Source organism: Mobula birostris, chromosome 16 (genome assembly GCF_030028105.1).
Source record: "Mobula birostris isolate sMobBir1 chromosome 16, sMobBir1.hap1, whole genome shotgun sequence".
NCBI lineage: Eukaryota > Metazoa > Chordata > Chondrichthyes > Myliobatiformes > Myliobatidae > Mobula > Mobula birostris.
In genome coordinates this window covers 31,672,101-31,688,080 of record NC_092385.1, presented here as the reverse complement: position 1 = coordinate 31,688,080, position 15,980 = coordinate 31,672,101, and the positions used below count along the sequence as shown (strand labels likewise).

At 39.5% G+C, this 15,980-nt stretch overlaps 1 long non-coding RNA gene across 2 annotated transcripts in view; it reads right to left on the bottom strand.

Annotated features, from left to right (window-relative positions):
* Positions 1-905: 905 nt before the first annotated feature.
* The window catches only part of LOC140211084 (uncharacterized), a 360,478-nt gene continuing 345,403 nt past the window's right edge, over positions 906-15,980 (bottom strand). For both annotated transcript variants that reach the window (XR_011889382.1, XR_011889383.1), the window contains one exon: positions 906-1,481. This is a non-coding gene — a long non-coding RNA (uncharacterized lncRNA). The remainder of the gene's footprint in view (positions 1,482-15,980) is intronic.

The window sequence follows — 15,980 nt, the reverse complement described above, 5'->3', positions numbered from 1 at the left end:
TATCATTTTTGGTGCCTAGGTCAATTCAAGTTATCTATGGTTTTCTAGCAACTTATTACAAATGAATGGCTTGCTAGGACTTTTCAGAGTCATATGTATTGCTATGGGCCTTGGGTCTGCAGGCAAATGTAGGCCAAACCAGGTAATTATGGTAATATCTGTGATATTGCTTCATTTGTGAACCAGATGGGTAATTACAATAATCACCAATGGTCATCATTAGACTTTGTAAGTCCAGAATTCCTATTTGAACTTGTCACCATCTGCTGTGGAGAGATTCAAACTCACGTCCCCAGGACTTTGCCCTGGTTGTGTAGATTGTTAACCTAGTAATACTATCACTGTTCCATCTCCTCCCCAGCCCATCAGGCTAGCATCCTTACTGAGATATATCACTCAAAGTCTATAGGAATTCTCCATTACATTCTCTCATTATTTGTTGATAAACCACAGGTAGCCAGAGATAAAATATTGAAATTTTGGTATCATTGGCAAAGGGATAATAATTGCTGCTAACTTAGAGAAATGTGTTCTTAAAATTTTAAAGGATTTATTTGAACTTATTTCCTTTTACTTTTATATGGCTTTCTGCCATTTTGAGATCATCTGTCATATAAGAACAATGTTCAGATAACCAGATTGAAGAATTACCATACACAACAAAACTAGGAAGGAAAAAAACTTTTCACTTCTTAATCATTATTGTGGAATGCAAAATAAAGGCTTGGACACGCAATTCGGGTTATGGGCAAAGCTGACATAACCAAAAGAATGTCTAGTAACACTTAATTTTTTAGTTATTTCAGAAACCTATTTTTATGATTGGAGGTAAGAAAAACACAGAATTTTTCAGAATCAGTGAACATACATTTTCAGAAGTAGTGAACATGTATTTTCAGAACCAGTGAAGTTGTTTCTTTTGCCTTTTTGTACAGAGTGTAAGAAGTTTACGAGCTGGCTATGACTTGATATTTTCAGTACTTTTTATTGTGTGAGTATTTTATATGAAAGAATGTAACATTCACTTTGCATTATTTAGTTTCAGTGATGATGACGTCAGTGAAAGTTGAACAGGTCACCCTCTGGAGAAATAAGCTATAAGTGACAACAGCTCATGGACTTTCCATGATTAACTGTAGCTGTGGAGGTCACAGATGTTGGTGTCGGGTTTATTCAATGATGACAATAGATGCTGACAGTCTGACCATCACTCGTGTGACACATTCTAGGCCAATATTTAGATAGAAAGAAATACAATGCCACTGAAACAGTACAATTATTTGACACAAATCGACTGTTTAAAAACAAGATGAAAGTCTTAAATCCATGCAGCTTTGAAAAGCAAATTTTCTGGGAGGAAAGTGGTTTCCCGTAACATTATGTGTGAGCAATTCCATATGAAGCTCCAGTAGTCTTATATTAAGTTACAAAATGTGTAGCGAATAGGAGACTCCAGGAAAGTACACAGCACCAGGCATCATCTGAAAAATAAAAAATGTAGTTTTATCTCTCACATCATATTAACAAATTTTATTAGAACAAGGAGTTCTCTGGCTGCAAATCAGATGAGGTATCTCTGAACGGCAGTCTTTTTTGTAAACGCACCATTTGGATTTTATTTTGAATGAGCTACAAGATTATATATTTATCTACATGGACAATCTTCGATCATGCATATCTTATTTGCACATGTATTTCTTCTGTCACAATCTAACCCAGCCAGGTATGATCATTTTATTGTGCTTGAAACATTAAGAAGTCTTCAAAAAGGGCTGTAATTGTTAAAATTAGCATTATTTACCTTGTGATTTTTGTATGTGTACATAAAATATTGGCTAACTAGCATTTATAGCCCATCCCAAGTTGCCCAAAGGCATTGGTGGGTCATATATAGGGCAGGACAGCGGATTTCCTTCTCTGAAGGGTATTAGTGAACCAGATGGATTTCACCACAGTTCAATAGTTTTAGTCACAATTACCAACTCCAGCGCTTTTTAAAAAAATAAACTGCACTATTAACTGAATTTGGTTTTCCCATCCCCCGATAGGATTTGAGCATGCACTTCTGGATTATTAGACCAAGTCTCTGGATACCAGTCCAAAAATTTCATTATTTCTTGTTATGCAATTTTACAAATAAATGATGCTCCCAGCCAGTTTTACTGCCTAAAACTGAAAGGAAAGAATAATATGTTTCATGCTTCAGGAAGGCAATATTAGCATGAAGGAATGATGCCACAAATAGTGTCAAATAATGTAAGTCTTTCTGTTAATTATTTCAAGCAGTATCCCGGGAAACTTGATTCAATACTCAAAATTACATATCGGCCTCATTTCAGGAAGGATCTGATTAGTTACGTCAACTTCAGAAACTCTAAGCTCTGAACAATGCTTAATTGATGGGCAGCTGTAGGTGAGGACATATTGTAGATTAATTATTATTTTCCCATTGTTAATGTTATGTCAGGGGAATCCTATCATGAGGATAATGCAGCATTTCTCCAGTTTGAAATTCCACTTGCATGTGCAAGAGAAACACATGCCTGCTAAACATAATCAGAACAGAAAAGTGGTTCAGGGCCAGTAGCCAGTACAACCTGGATGTTCTGCACTGCTCATTAGCATTTTCCTCAGAAAAAAAACGTTGATTAGGAGGCCCTTGGATTTTGGCAAAGCTGGCGTCAAATGACCTCTTAAAGAAAACACTGTTTGTGGTCACATTGCTAAAAGAAGTCATGTTAAAGCTGTCATTGGGGAATAACTCTGAATTTTGCGTTGGAATGGGTAGAGTTTTCCTTTGTCCAAAGCCAACCTTATTGTTACATAGCAAATACCATACGAAACAGTTGCTTGAGGAACCTGCCCTCCTTACTCATTAGATAATTGAAGGCCTTTTTCTTAAGCTTGAAACCTGCAATAGTTTGTTCCATCCCAAGTTCTTCCAATCGCCCCATTTTTCCCCACCTCTGCACTCCCAAGGATTAAATGAGCAGCCAGCATTGTGCCACCACTGGATGTCCATTTCACAGTGTAAATGCAAGTCTTATATTTTTAATTAATCACTTACTGGCAGATTCATACAACACCTTACTCATAATATATTGCCTCCAATTTTACATGCTTTATTTTTCTTTTGGAAAATGTAAATAATTATGCATTTGTAAAACAAAATCAATTCCATGCTGTAAATGCCCCTGTTCTTTGAAAATCCTGCTTAAAATAACAAGCATTTTTACTTATTACTTTTTCAAAAACAAACACTGTGGGAGCAAGCTGCATTCAAGTTCCTTGAAAAAAAGTAGGCAGGCCCTAAATCAAACCAGGTATGGTAGTCTTCACCCACTCCCCTTCCCTTACATTTAGATTACAGAAGAAAACCTTTGTGTAAAACACTTGCTGCCTGCTGCCATCTCTGTTGTCTAAGACAGTATTCTATGAGAACTAATTTAGTGTGAATCCCTGCTGTACAGTGGAAGAATTCTCAGTACCCTCTCCAAATAACACATTTTCCACCATTCACGGACAACGTACAACATTCAAGGAAATGTTTCTCTATTTGTTTTAAAGCAATTACAGTAAAATATGGCCATTTCTGGAAGGACCATGAAACCTTTCAGCACGAGTTCCTTTTTCAATGTAGTTCCATCTGAACTACATTGAACAGTACGTTAGGAAGTACCTTTAGTGCAGATAATTTGAAAAATTGTGCTGTCTTTAAGATGCTATCTCAGTAAATGCTGACTGATCTACTGTTCTACTCTCTCTATACCCATGACTGTGTGGCTAGGCTTAGCTCAAATACCATTTAAAATTTGCTGATGATACAATCATTGTTGGTAGAATCTCAAATGGTGACAAGAGGTGTACAGGAGCGAGATATGCCAACTAGTAGAGTGGTGTCGCTATAACAACTTGGCACTCAATGTCAGTAAGACGAAAGAACTGATTGTGGACTTCCGGAAGAGTAAGTGGAAGGAACACATACCAATCCTCATAGAGGGATCAGAAGTGGAGAGAGTGAGCAGTTTCAAGTTCCTGGGTGTCAAAATCTCTGAGGATCCAACCTGGTCCCAACATATTGATGCAGTTATAAAGAAGCCAAGAAAGCAACTATACTTCATTAGGAGTTTGAAGAGATTTGGTATGTCAACAAATACGCCTAAAAACCTCTCTAGATGTACCGTGGAGAGCATTCTGGTAGGCTGCATCACTGTCTGGTATTTGGGGGGGGGAGGGGGGAGCTACTGCACAGGATTGAAAGAAGCTGCAGAAGGTTGTAAATTTTGATGGCTCCATTTTGGGTACTAGCCTACGAAGTACCCAGAACATCTTCACGGAGCGGTGTCTCAGAAAGGCAGCATTCATTATTAAGGATCTTCAGCACCAAGGGCATACCCTTTTCTCACTGTTACCATCAGGTAGGAGGTACAGAAGCCTGAAGGCACACACTCAGTGATTCAGGAGCAGCTTCTTCCCTCTGCCATCCGATTCTTAAATAGACATTGAACCCTTGGACACTACCTCACTTTTTAAAAATATAATTATTTCTGTTTTTTGCATGATTTTTAATCTATTCAAAATACTATATATGTGTGTTGGGCACGTGGCCTAGTGGATAAGGCGTTCGTCTAGTGATTTGAAGGTCACTAATTCGAGCCTCAGCTGTGGCAGTGTGTTTGTGTCCTTGAGCAAGGCACTTAATCACACATTGCTCTAGTCTGTGCGAGGAGTGGCGCCCCACACAGACTTCCAATCTGCGCCTTGTAAGGCATGAAAATGCTGGACGCAGGCCTCTCATGGTCTGAGTCGACGTTCCCCCCTCCCAATATACGTATACTGTAATTGATTTACTTATTATTATTTTTTCGATATTATGTATTGCATTGAACAAATTTCAACAAGTAAACAAATTTCACAACACATACCAGTGATAATAAACTTGATTCTGATTCTGATTATAATCTTTCTCCATGCAGCTCATTATCAATGGGGCAGACTTTGAAGACAATTCAGAGCTATCCAATGTCAACCTGTTATCCAAGCCCATGGTAAGAATCTGCATAGTAGCAAAGCCTTGCATACAAAACAGTCATGTCAGAAAATCTATATATGAAATGATTGAAACAAACTTTCACAGCTGCCTAAGCCATCCACAAGGGCTCAAGCTAGCTGTCAAGCCAGCTACTGACTGTTCCTAACATTCAGTAAAATTTTAAAGGATTCATGTCTATTAAAAACCAAATCAGTAAATATATAAAGTTATTAAACATTTTCAAAACTGGAACTAAAATACTTGAACAACAAAAGTACTTTTAACAAACTCCATTATTTCAAAAAGTGTAAATTCGTCTAAACAGTTGTCTCCCATATTTATTCCAATCACTTGGAACAAATAGCCTGAAGATTTTTGCACCAGGTTCATCAGTTTATATGTTAAGGCTTTGCATCTTATTTTTCACTTTACCAAGTTTGCTATTGAAGTACAGTCTGTAAAACGATAGTGAAGAACCCCTAGCAAGTTTGGGACTTCCACACTTCCACATTTGTTTGTCATTTCCCTTGAGCACTGTCAGCAATTTGGCACAGAACTGCCAGCATTTCCTAGCAAATTCCTGCCATTTGTCTTTTTCAATTCCACATTTGTCAGCAAATTATTAATCTGTACCATGGGTGGTGGATTCACATGAATGAAACATTTTATGTGTAACAACATGAGATTAAGACCATATTGAAAATCTTATCTGGAGAATGAATGTTTCCCATAACAAATGCATTTTTACTTTTGGTTGATGTGTTCACTGAAAGATTAATTAATAATTTTGTTCTGTAAAGCAATTTTAGCATATAGAAATTTTATTTTCATCCACAAGCTGGGATGCAGAGGTGGCGAGCAAGGACAGGCTGGGAGATGGGGCGGGAGCCAACGTTTGAGTCTATTTTGCCAATTGAAGCAACGAAAGAGATTGAAACATCAAGGTCAGTGTGCAAGTTTGGAGATCGTTTGGGTGTTTCAGCACTCAGCAGTATCTGAGAGGATTCCAGGAGACAGAGGCAGCATGTGCGAACTTCGTGGAGAGAAAACTGCAGGACGGGACGTGAGCCGTTGCTCGACTCCATTTTGCTGATTAAAGCTTCCATTGTTTGCCGATCAAAGCAACGAGGGAAAATAAAACATAGAGGCCAATGTGGAAGGTGAGCAGTGGCTGCCTACTTTTTGATCACTGGGGATCGCTCTGTGATTGGGGGGGGGGGGGGGGAGAGACAGCCTGCCACCGTGTCCAGAGAATGTTACCTAGGTTTTTTGTGTTTTGGATACCGACTTGGACTGTAGATTTTTTTCAGTCCTATCATTTTTTATATTCTGTGTTTTTCGCCCGATCTTTATCACTTTTTGTGTGCGGGGGTGGGAGATTTGGGGGCCAATATGCCTGTTTCATTTTTGTTTGTTTTTTTGTGCAGGTGTGGGGAGGGGAGTTGATGATCATGTAGCTGTTCTTTTTCCTTCTTGGTTTCGTGGCAGCTGGAGAAGAAGAATTTCAAAGTTATACACTTAGATAATAAAGTAACCTTTGAACCTTTGAAGCCTATTTATGAAACAAACTGGATATTGATGCTTCCACAAATTACCATCAAGGTGTTACTTGGTGAATTACAATATGAAATTAGAATAATTTAAATTTCATATTATGAACAGTAATAAGCACTGGTTTCAATATAATCATTCTGAATATCCTTTTCCTGAACTCTGACCCATGATCACACCTACTTCTGCCAGGATAACTATCACTGAATAAAGATGGCATCAAAGAAAAGCAAGGAAAAATGCAAATAATGAGAGAAGGAAAAATTTATACACCCAAGAGATGCTGCAGATGCTGGAAATCCAGAGTACCATTCAAAGACGCTGGAGGAGCTCTACAGAACAGGCAGCCTCTATGGAGAGGAATAAGGAGCAGGCGCTTTGGGCTGAGACCCTTCATCAGGACCGGTGAAGTGTCTCCATCAGGGAAAATTTATGAATGTGATTGGGGAGCAGGGAAAGTGAGTGAAAAACAAAGTTGGTGAGAGTGAAAGGATTTGAAAGTATGAAAGATTTTCTCTTAAATGAGGATAATAAATTTCAGCAATAATTCAAAAATAGCTCAAGAATTAGCAGAGTCAGACTGCCTTGACTCTGTCCCAAAAGCTAAATACTATAGATACTCTAAATCAGGAATAGAAACAGAAACTTCTAGAAGTGATCAATTCTCATTAAAGTCAATTAAACATCAACTACTGTATTTCGGACCCCATTGATTGGGACTGACTCACTATGTATTCTAACACTGTAATGTAATTATTCCCACATTTTTTTTCAGAAGAATAATATTTTTTGATGTTTTGGTTGTTATATGTTTTTGAACCACCACCACCCCCCAGCATATGTAAAACCAAAACTGACAACTCTGTTATTGAATGTGAGTGAAAAACCTAGATTTATTTGTAGTCCGTGTGACTCCTCATCTGAAATTCAATCCTTTTGAAGAAAGATTCAATTTAGGATAAAAAAGACAACAAAACCTCTTGGTTGCCACATTACATTTAGTGTAGTCTATACAACTAGGAGAAGCTTACCCAAAAACCCTAGAAATAATTAGATTCAGCACTCATCTGCAAATGTTGACAAATGTGAATATAAAAATATGAAAAGTATTTATGTTACATGCCTGACCAGGCATTTTTGCTGACAATTTAATTTACCATCATGAGTATGATTTCCCAGCTTTCTGAAACTTACCGTTGAAGGAAAGTTGAGACAAATTATGAAACAGTTAACAAGATTAATTAAAGTTTATTACTCAGATCAATAAATATCGGAGTACACTTGTTGATACACAGCACAGGTGGCATTCCTCAAGTTGGGAATCTTGGGAAGTTCTGTAACACGATAGTCTCAACAGTCTCCAAACAGGTAAGATAGTGATTTCACTATTAGTTGATGTCTATGTTGTGACTTTTAATTAATTCCATGAATTACCCAATGAACCTTTCCAACTTCCTTTAGAGAGCAGGTTTCAGGAGGCCTTTAAACATATGTTTGTGAAAGAAATTTAATTGTCAGTGAAAATTTTGCTATACGTGCCTCACTTAAATATTATAAGGGTAATCTAATAGTGCAGTGGTGGTCACATGGTTGATTAGGCCTAGCAGTTTATGTATTAAAGGATTTAATTATTAATATTAAAGGATTAAAGGATTTATGTATGGACGAAGGGTCTCGGCCTGAAACGTCGACTGCACCTCTTCCTAGAGATGCTGCCTGGCCTGCTGCATTCGCCAGCAACTTTTATGTGTGTTGCTATGTATTAAAGCCAGCTTTTTCAGGCATTGATGCTATGTAGTGGATTTAGATATGAGGAGGTTTTCTTGAAGTTTACTGTTTGTAATGTCATGTAATGTAATAGGGTTGTTTAAGTCTGTGTTCTGGAGGAGTTAATTGATCCCATGCCAGCTCTAAACCATAATAACATGTACCAAGTAAATGTTTTCTTGGTACAGTATCCCTTTTCAAGAAATGTTACAAAGTAAGAAAGGTATTTGGAAATCTGACAGGGAACACATTAACTTGAGCTCATTAGATCTCAGTAATGAAAGTCATTTTGTTATAGCAACACTGGTTTTAAAAAGAATTTTGTATCTTTTAGCTTTCAAATGTGAACTTAATACACTGTTTCATTACTCTTTTGTGACTCCTGACAAAGAGCAGATTCGTACACCTCTTCACTGCACAGCATTTTCAATTTTGCACAGTTGTTAGTGCCCTATATAGAATAAACACTGCATGTACAACAAAGTGTTTCATAGTCCTATGTACAGGAAGAAAAATGCACACAACTTTCTGGCTTTTAACAACTCCTTACAGTATCAGTGCATGATGTAGAAGAACATATTTGTCAATTTTGTTGCCTCATTCTTCTTCTCCTGTAGGTTGTGACTTGATTCTATTCTAAAGCAAGCTGAATGATCCAAATGGTCATTTTTAGTCCTTCAGCTGGGCAGTGAATGCCAGACCAATACTTATGTACGAGTCTCACCACTGTTGAACTTGACCTGGTACTCAAAGGAACAATTCCAATTGAGGCTGGAGGTGGAATCGGATACATGACATCTTTGGCAGGATTGGCAGGCCATTACTTCCTACAAAGCAAAACCTAACATCGTGAATGGCAATGACGCTGCACTTCCAGATGATCTCAGTGCCTTTTATGCTCGCTTTGAAAGGGAGAATAAAATCTACAGCAGTGAGGATCCCTGCTGCACCTGGTGACACTGTGACCTCTGTCTTGGAGGCTGACTTACAAGAGGGTGAACCCTCGCAAGGTGACAGGCCGCAGCAGAGTGAGCTATTTCATGCCACTTTTGAAAAACTGTGCCAATCAACTGGCGGCTGTGCTCTAAGACATTTTCAATCTCTCATTGCTACAGCCAGAAGTTCCCACCTGCTTCAAAGGAGCATCAATTATATCAGTGGCCAAGAAGAGCAGGATAAGCTGCCTGAACGACAATTGCCCAGTGGCACTCACACTTAAGGTGATGAAGTGCTTTGAGAGGTTAGTGATGGATAGAATTAACTCCTGTCTCAGCAATTTGCCCATCACCACAACAGGTCTACAGTGGATGCGATCTCTTTGGTTCTTCATGTGGCTTTGGATCACCTGGGCAGTGCAAATCCCTATTGAGTGGTGTATGGAGGGATATGGTCCAGGTGCAGGTCAGTGGGACTAGGCAGAAAAATGGTTCGGCACAGCCAAGAAGGGCCAAAAGCCCTGTTTCTGTGCTGTAATGTTCTATGGTCCTATGTCAGGATGCTGTTTATTGACTACAGCTCAGCATTTAACACCATCATTCTTAACAGTTCTGACCAAAGAGCTCCAGAACCTGGGCCCTTGTATTTGCACTGGATCCCTGACTTCCTCACTGTGAGACTAGTCTGTGCAGATCGGAATTAACATCTCTACCTTGCTGACAATCAACACCGGCACACCTCAGGGATATGTGCTTAACTCACTGCTCTACTCTCTCTATACTCATGACTGTGTGGCTAAGCAGAGTCCATAAATTTGCTGATAATACAACCGCTGTTAGCAGCATCTCAGTTGGTGATGAGAAGGCAAACAGGAGTGAGATATATCAGCTAGTTGAGTGGTGTAGCAGCAACAACCTTGCACTCAATGTCAGTAAAACCAAGAACTGATTGTGGACTTCAGAAAGGGAAAGACAAGGGAACACACACTAGTCCTCATAGGAGGTTCAGAAATGGAGAGAGTGAGCAATTTCAAAGTTCCTGTGCGTCAATATTTCAAAGGATCTATCCCGGGCCCAACATATTGAAGAAGCTGCAAAGAAGGCACGAATGCAGCTACATTTCACTTGGAGTTTGAGGAGATTTGGTATGACACCAAAGACCCAAATTTCTACAGAAGTACCATGGAGAACAATCTAACTGGCTGCATCAGGGTCTGGTATGTGGGTGGTGGTGGAGGGGCTGCGTGTGGGGAGGGCTACTGCACAAGATCCAAAGAAGCTTTTGGAAGTTGTGAACATAGTCAACTCCATCATGGGCATTAGCCTTCGTAGTATCCAGGATATCTTTAAGGAGCGATGCCTCAAAAAGGTGGCATCCATTATTAAGGACATCTATCATTAAGGGACCCCATCACCCAGGACATGCCTTGTTCTCATTGCAACCCTGAGGCATGCACTCAATGAATTAGGAATTGCTTCTTCCACTCTGCCACCTGCTTTCTGTACAGACATTGAAGGCAAGAATACTACCTAATTTTTTATTTTTGCATTACTTACTTAATTTAACCTATATATTTACTGTAATTCACTTTTTGCTCTATTATTATGTATTGAATTGTACTGCTGCCACAAAGACAACAAATTTCATTACCTATGCCAGCAAAATTAAACCTGATTCCCAAAGTGGACTTCCCTTAAAGTCCACTGGCTTGAGACAGCTAGCAAATCTCACCTCTTTTCTGCTCCCCAGTCCAGTATATTTCCCCCTCTCCTTTCACTGTGCTCACCACGTATGAACTTTTACAAATATCTGCGACTCAGGTAAGAAAATCGATGTGATGTGAATTTCTCATGTGAACCTGATCATTAGGAAAACTTCTGTTCATGATTATTTGTCGGTGTAACTGGGTGGGTGGCATGTCGATTTTCCAAACCACTTCGTCCCCCACCAGTCAGTTGCTTTCTCTGCATAAATGGTCAGGCAGCTGGCTGACAACATCCAAATTAAATCTTAATGGCTAAAATCTGCGGGCCTCCCACTCAGGCTCCTGCACAAATTGCATTCCATTCCTGCTGGGAGTTAAAACTGCTCCTTTTGTGTTTGTGGAACCATTGCCTGCCTCCTCTTCAATAGAGGTGACAAACCGTAAACAGCTTCCAGCTTCATCCTCCCACTAATGCGATCATGTGATCCTAAAATGCTCCAATCTTTGCGGGGTGGGGGGGGGGGGTAGAAAGCTGCTTTTACCTTGTAAGTCATTTTAAAGCAGTTATATGGGTTCAGATTTAAACGTGGCTTAAAATACTGCAGGAACAAATGAGCAAAGAATGAACTTCCAACAGAGAATGGTTTTAACAGTTAAATTAAGTCCTCCTTTATATTGTTGCATTAATAAAACTGTTGTGCCACAGGTCGAATTTCCTGGAAAAAAAAATGGAGAAAGGAAAACATATGTTGCCAAATCACCTTTCCACCTGTTAAAACACCTTGAAAGTGTGAAAACATTTTTGTTGATGAATATTTCTTCTTATTAAGCATTGAGATCAACATAAGTTGATTTTAAGACATGATTTATTTGATGGCTTGAGAGTTTCAAACTTTTAAAAACTGTTGGCAGGGCCTAATGTTTGCACTGATTCTAGGTGTTAGGTTGATGTTTCAAAATAATTAAAATTCAATCAAGTATGTCACTTCTGCTCCCTCAGGTAGTTAACTAACAGAAACATTTCCAATCTTGAGCCTGTTTTTATGATTATATTTGTCCCTGTGCTCTTATTGATACAAGTAGCCCATACCATTTAAACTTGTCTACCACATGTTACACATTTCACCTCCAATACTTTTCGCAGACCAAGGTACAGAAATTGGAACCTATGCCTATCTAAAATGGTGTATGTGTACACTCTTTCCACATTTGCCTTATTAGATCACACTTCTCCAAAAGAGAACACTGTAGTATCTGATGTATTAAAAAATAACTTTATAAAATGTAAATATAGAATCCATACTTGCTTTAAAAGCACCTTGAGAAGCTTGCTTGTTCCATTTTGGGACATACTATGTGACAAACTCACTCACTCAGCTAGTCTTAAGTGTCAGCACACAGCTAGTGACCCGTGTAGTCCACACTGCTGTGGCAGTCTGCCTCTGGGACTGTAGGATACGAGGAGGACAGAATACAGCAGAAAAAGCTGCAAAATGGTGAGAGAATGAGGAGCAGGGAAGGTAGCGAACAGTTTTAGGAAGGTCGTTCTATATCCAAATTTCCTTTGCAAACATTAGTTTCACCAAGAACATTGGCATAATATCACTAACTGAAGTACCACAATAAAACAAGAATTTACCCAGGGAATGGACAGTTGCTTGTGACTGTTGAAGGCACCAGTGCCGTTGACTTCTATGAAGTGGTCTCTTTTAAGCTACAGAGGTGACAACATCAATCCGTTTAGCTGTCCACCTTTATATTAAGAAGGTCACCGACACTTTCTGCACCAAGAGGAATGGATGCAGCAGTTTCTGAAGTGACAGAGCAAATCACACGTAAAAGGACCAGGTTCCACAGAATGCTACGTTTACCCAGACTGCAAGGCAACGTGGACTGCATTCATTTTTCAGAGGATGTTCTGTAGCCTCAGCCTGCCATCCTTGTCTTTTGAAGAGGATTCCACTCATTCATCACACAGCTTATTTACATTCTCAGTCAAAACACTGCACAGGTCTGTGCTTGATTTTCTGGCAATGGATGTAACTTTTTCATCATGAAACTGTAGACAGGCAATTGAAACCAAGGGGTAATTTCTTGAGGCTCAACTCCTGGATCCTGTCAGTGCTGGCTTACAATCAATGCCATGTTAGAAATACCATCCAGCAGGCAGCTGGCATACTCCATCAACATTTCAGCTGCATACTCCATTTGGAAGGAGCTCTGCATAGCCTTGGGCTGATATCCAGATCTGGGGGTATGTTATGCAAGCTGCAGATCTTCACAGTAATAAGGAACCATCATCAGAATGGCAAAGTGAAGGAGGTAGCCAAATGTCTGTTATCTAGGTTCATAACTCTTTCAGGAGCACCCCAGGAACAATCCTTTCCAACCTCATAGTTAACAGTTCTGCAATGCTCATCAGCATTGTCTTTACTATCATGAAGCAACCATCTCATTTCAACTTGGTCTTATGTGCCTGGCCCTTACATTGATTTCACAAACATTTAAAGGAGGAAAAAGTAACTGCACATGATTAATAATTCCTGAAGGAATAATTATTGACATCCCTTAATGTGGATCTTGTGCGCTCATTAACTCTCAGTGTTCTAACGAGGTGTACTTCCCATATCTACAGCTGGGGACATGGTGTGGAGAGCTTCCATTTCAGGCCATTGCAGGTGGTCATGGAGAACAATGTCAAATTGTTTTGGCCTTGACAAGGTAGATTTTAGCGTCCATCAGTTCAATCTGGCTTAATGGAGAAGTAGGCAGAAGGAGAGTGATACCTGCTAACCTCACCATAGAGCATTCTACAGATGCATCTTCCCTGGAGCTTGAACACTTTACTTGGGCCATGCCTTTCCTGTGTAATTGACAGAGTGTGAGAACTGTTTGGAAGCTTGAATGGTGTTTGAAAGCCTCCGTCAACACCAGTCGCCAGTGCCAAGATAATGACCATTTGAGATTCTGTGCAACAATGTCAGCAGATTCAGATTTATGCATTACACAATCATCGAATACACAGTAAAATGTGTAGTTTGCATTAATGACCAAAACACCTCAGGATGTACTGGGGGCACCCCGCAAATGTCGGCCATGTTCCGGCACCCACATAGCATGCCCAAAGTGCTTGGCAAAACAACACAGAACACGCCAACAGAATAAGGCACAAAAAACAACAAAAAGAACAGCAGCAAAGCAAGCCCTTCTTCTCCCAGAGAGGAGGATGATTAAATGAGAAGCAGCACTTAGCAATTTAGCATGCCGGTGGTGCCAACCACTCACTCCATCGTGATCAAAGCATTCTTCTGGCTCTGTGTGGTGCCTTTGGCTCATTGTTTTGAATTCTTGGGACTAGCTGGCTCTGGGGTAGATTAATGGACCTGGCATTTCCTGGCACGTGGCCTTCAATCTTCTTTGTCCTTAATGTCATGATCCAGCTACTTCCCTTCAACTTGGTCTTGGGTGTCTGGCTCTCACGTTCTTACATTAATTTCACAAACATTTAAAAGAAAGAAAAAAAATAACTGCACATGATTAATAATTCATATAGAAACAACTATTGACATCCCTTGATGTAGATCCTGTGCGTCACTTACTTTCTAACAAAGCATCTACAGCTGGGGACATGGTGCTGAATTGGATTTAGTACCCTACAGCAGGACCAGTATGTGTTCATGTCCCATTGAGTGCAATGGCATTTGGGTTCCTGCACATTTATGGATAATGATTCACCAAACTGAATCCCCTCCTCCAGCTTACTCTTAAGTAGATGTGGTGACAATCTGACTTGCTGCTGCCAAGAAAATGCCACAGCAGAAACAATAGTACATTAATAAATAAATAAATAAATAGGCATTTTAAGAGAGCTGCACTCATTTTTTCTCAATGGGAAGAGGGGTGTTGACATTCTTAGGAAGCGAAATAGAAGAAAGGGATAAATTTAAATTCTTAGTGTGAGAGGAAAGCAGAGGGAGATGTTTTTCTGTTTGCCAATGTGGTGGGCAAGTGAGAAGGGAAATAGAGTATGTGAAGAAACAAAGAACTTGGAACAGTAGTGCACAGAAAAAGACCATTCGGTCCATAACTTCGTGCCAGAGCAATTAAGGTGTCTCTTCTAAACCATTGACACTGTCTCCTCTAAGCAATCACCAGCCTTTGATGCCCTTTATTGGCCTCTTCAACCAATTCCCATTGCACAATGTGCATGGTCTTTTCTTACAAGAATGAAGGAGAATGTCAGTGACAGCATTGAGAATATGCCTGTTGTGGTAGAGAAATCAGCATGTTTTATGGAAAATGTGAATTGTAATGGTGTGAGAGGATTAGGTGCAGAGTGCATGAGAGGAATGGAAGTGTAACTGCACCAGTCCAGTGAAGTAACGGCCACGCAACATACAGATGTGCTTGCAGATTTATTTTTATTTCTCTCTCTCTTTCTTCAGCAGGCACCGTGAAAACTACAAGAAAATAAAAGACATAAAGGGTTTGAAACATACATCTCTCAGTCTTTTGAAGTTTCTCAAGCTAGGGTCCGCCAATGAACAGGCCCAACGCGTCAGCACAACAGAAGTGTGCTGAAATCAAATAAAATCACTGAAAACGTATCACACTGTCCATGTAAAGGCACATTAACAACATTATACACAATATAAAACAAATAAAAACCCTCTTGGACCACAAGCAGAACAAGATTATTTTAGGGCCATATGTCTTTCTCTGCCTCCATGTTGGTTGTGACCCATAATACCACAGTCATGCTCTTATGGAACTCTGGTTATGTGACCCGTTACATTCTACATTAAATAAAACCTTACATAAAAAGCACAAGATTTTAAATTAAACACTATTTTAAGATTTTAAAAAATCATGAATTTATGACAAAAACATATAAAATAAACATCTCAATGAAACATGTTTCTAAGACAGTTACAGGAAGGGCAATAGTAGGGGAATGAAGAATCATGGGAAAGAGAAACTATGGCCTGT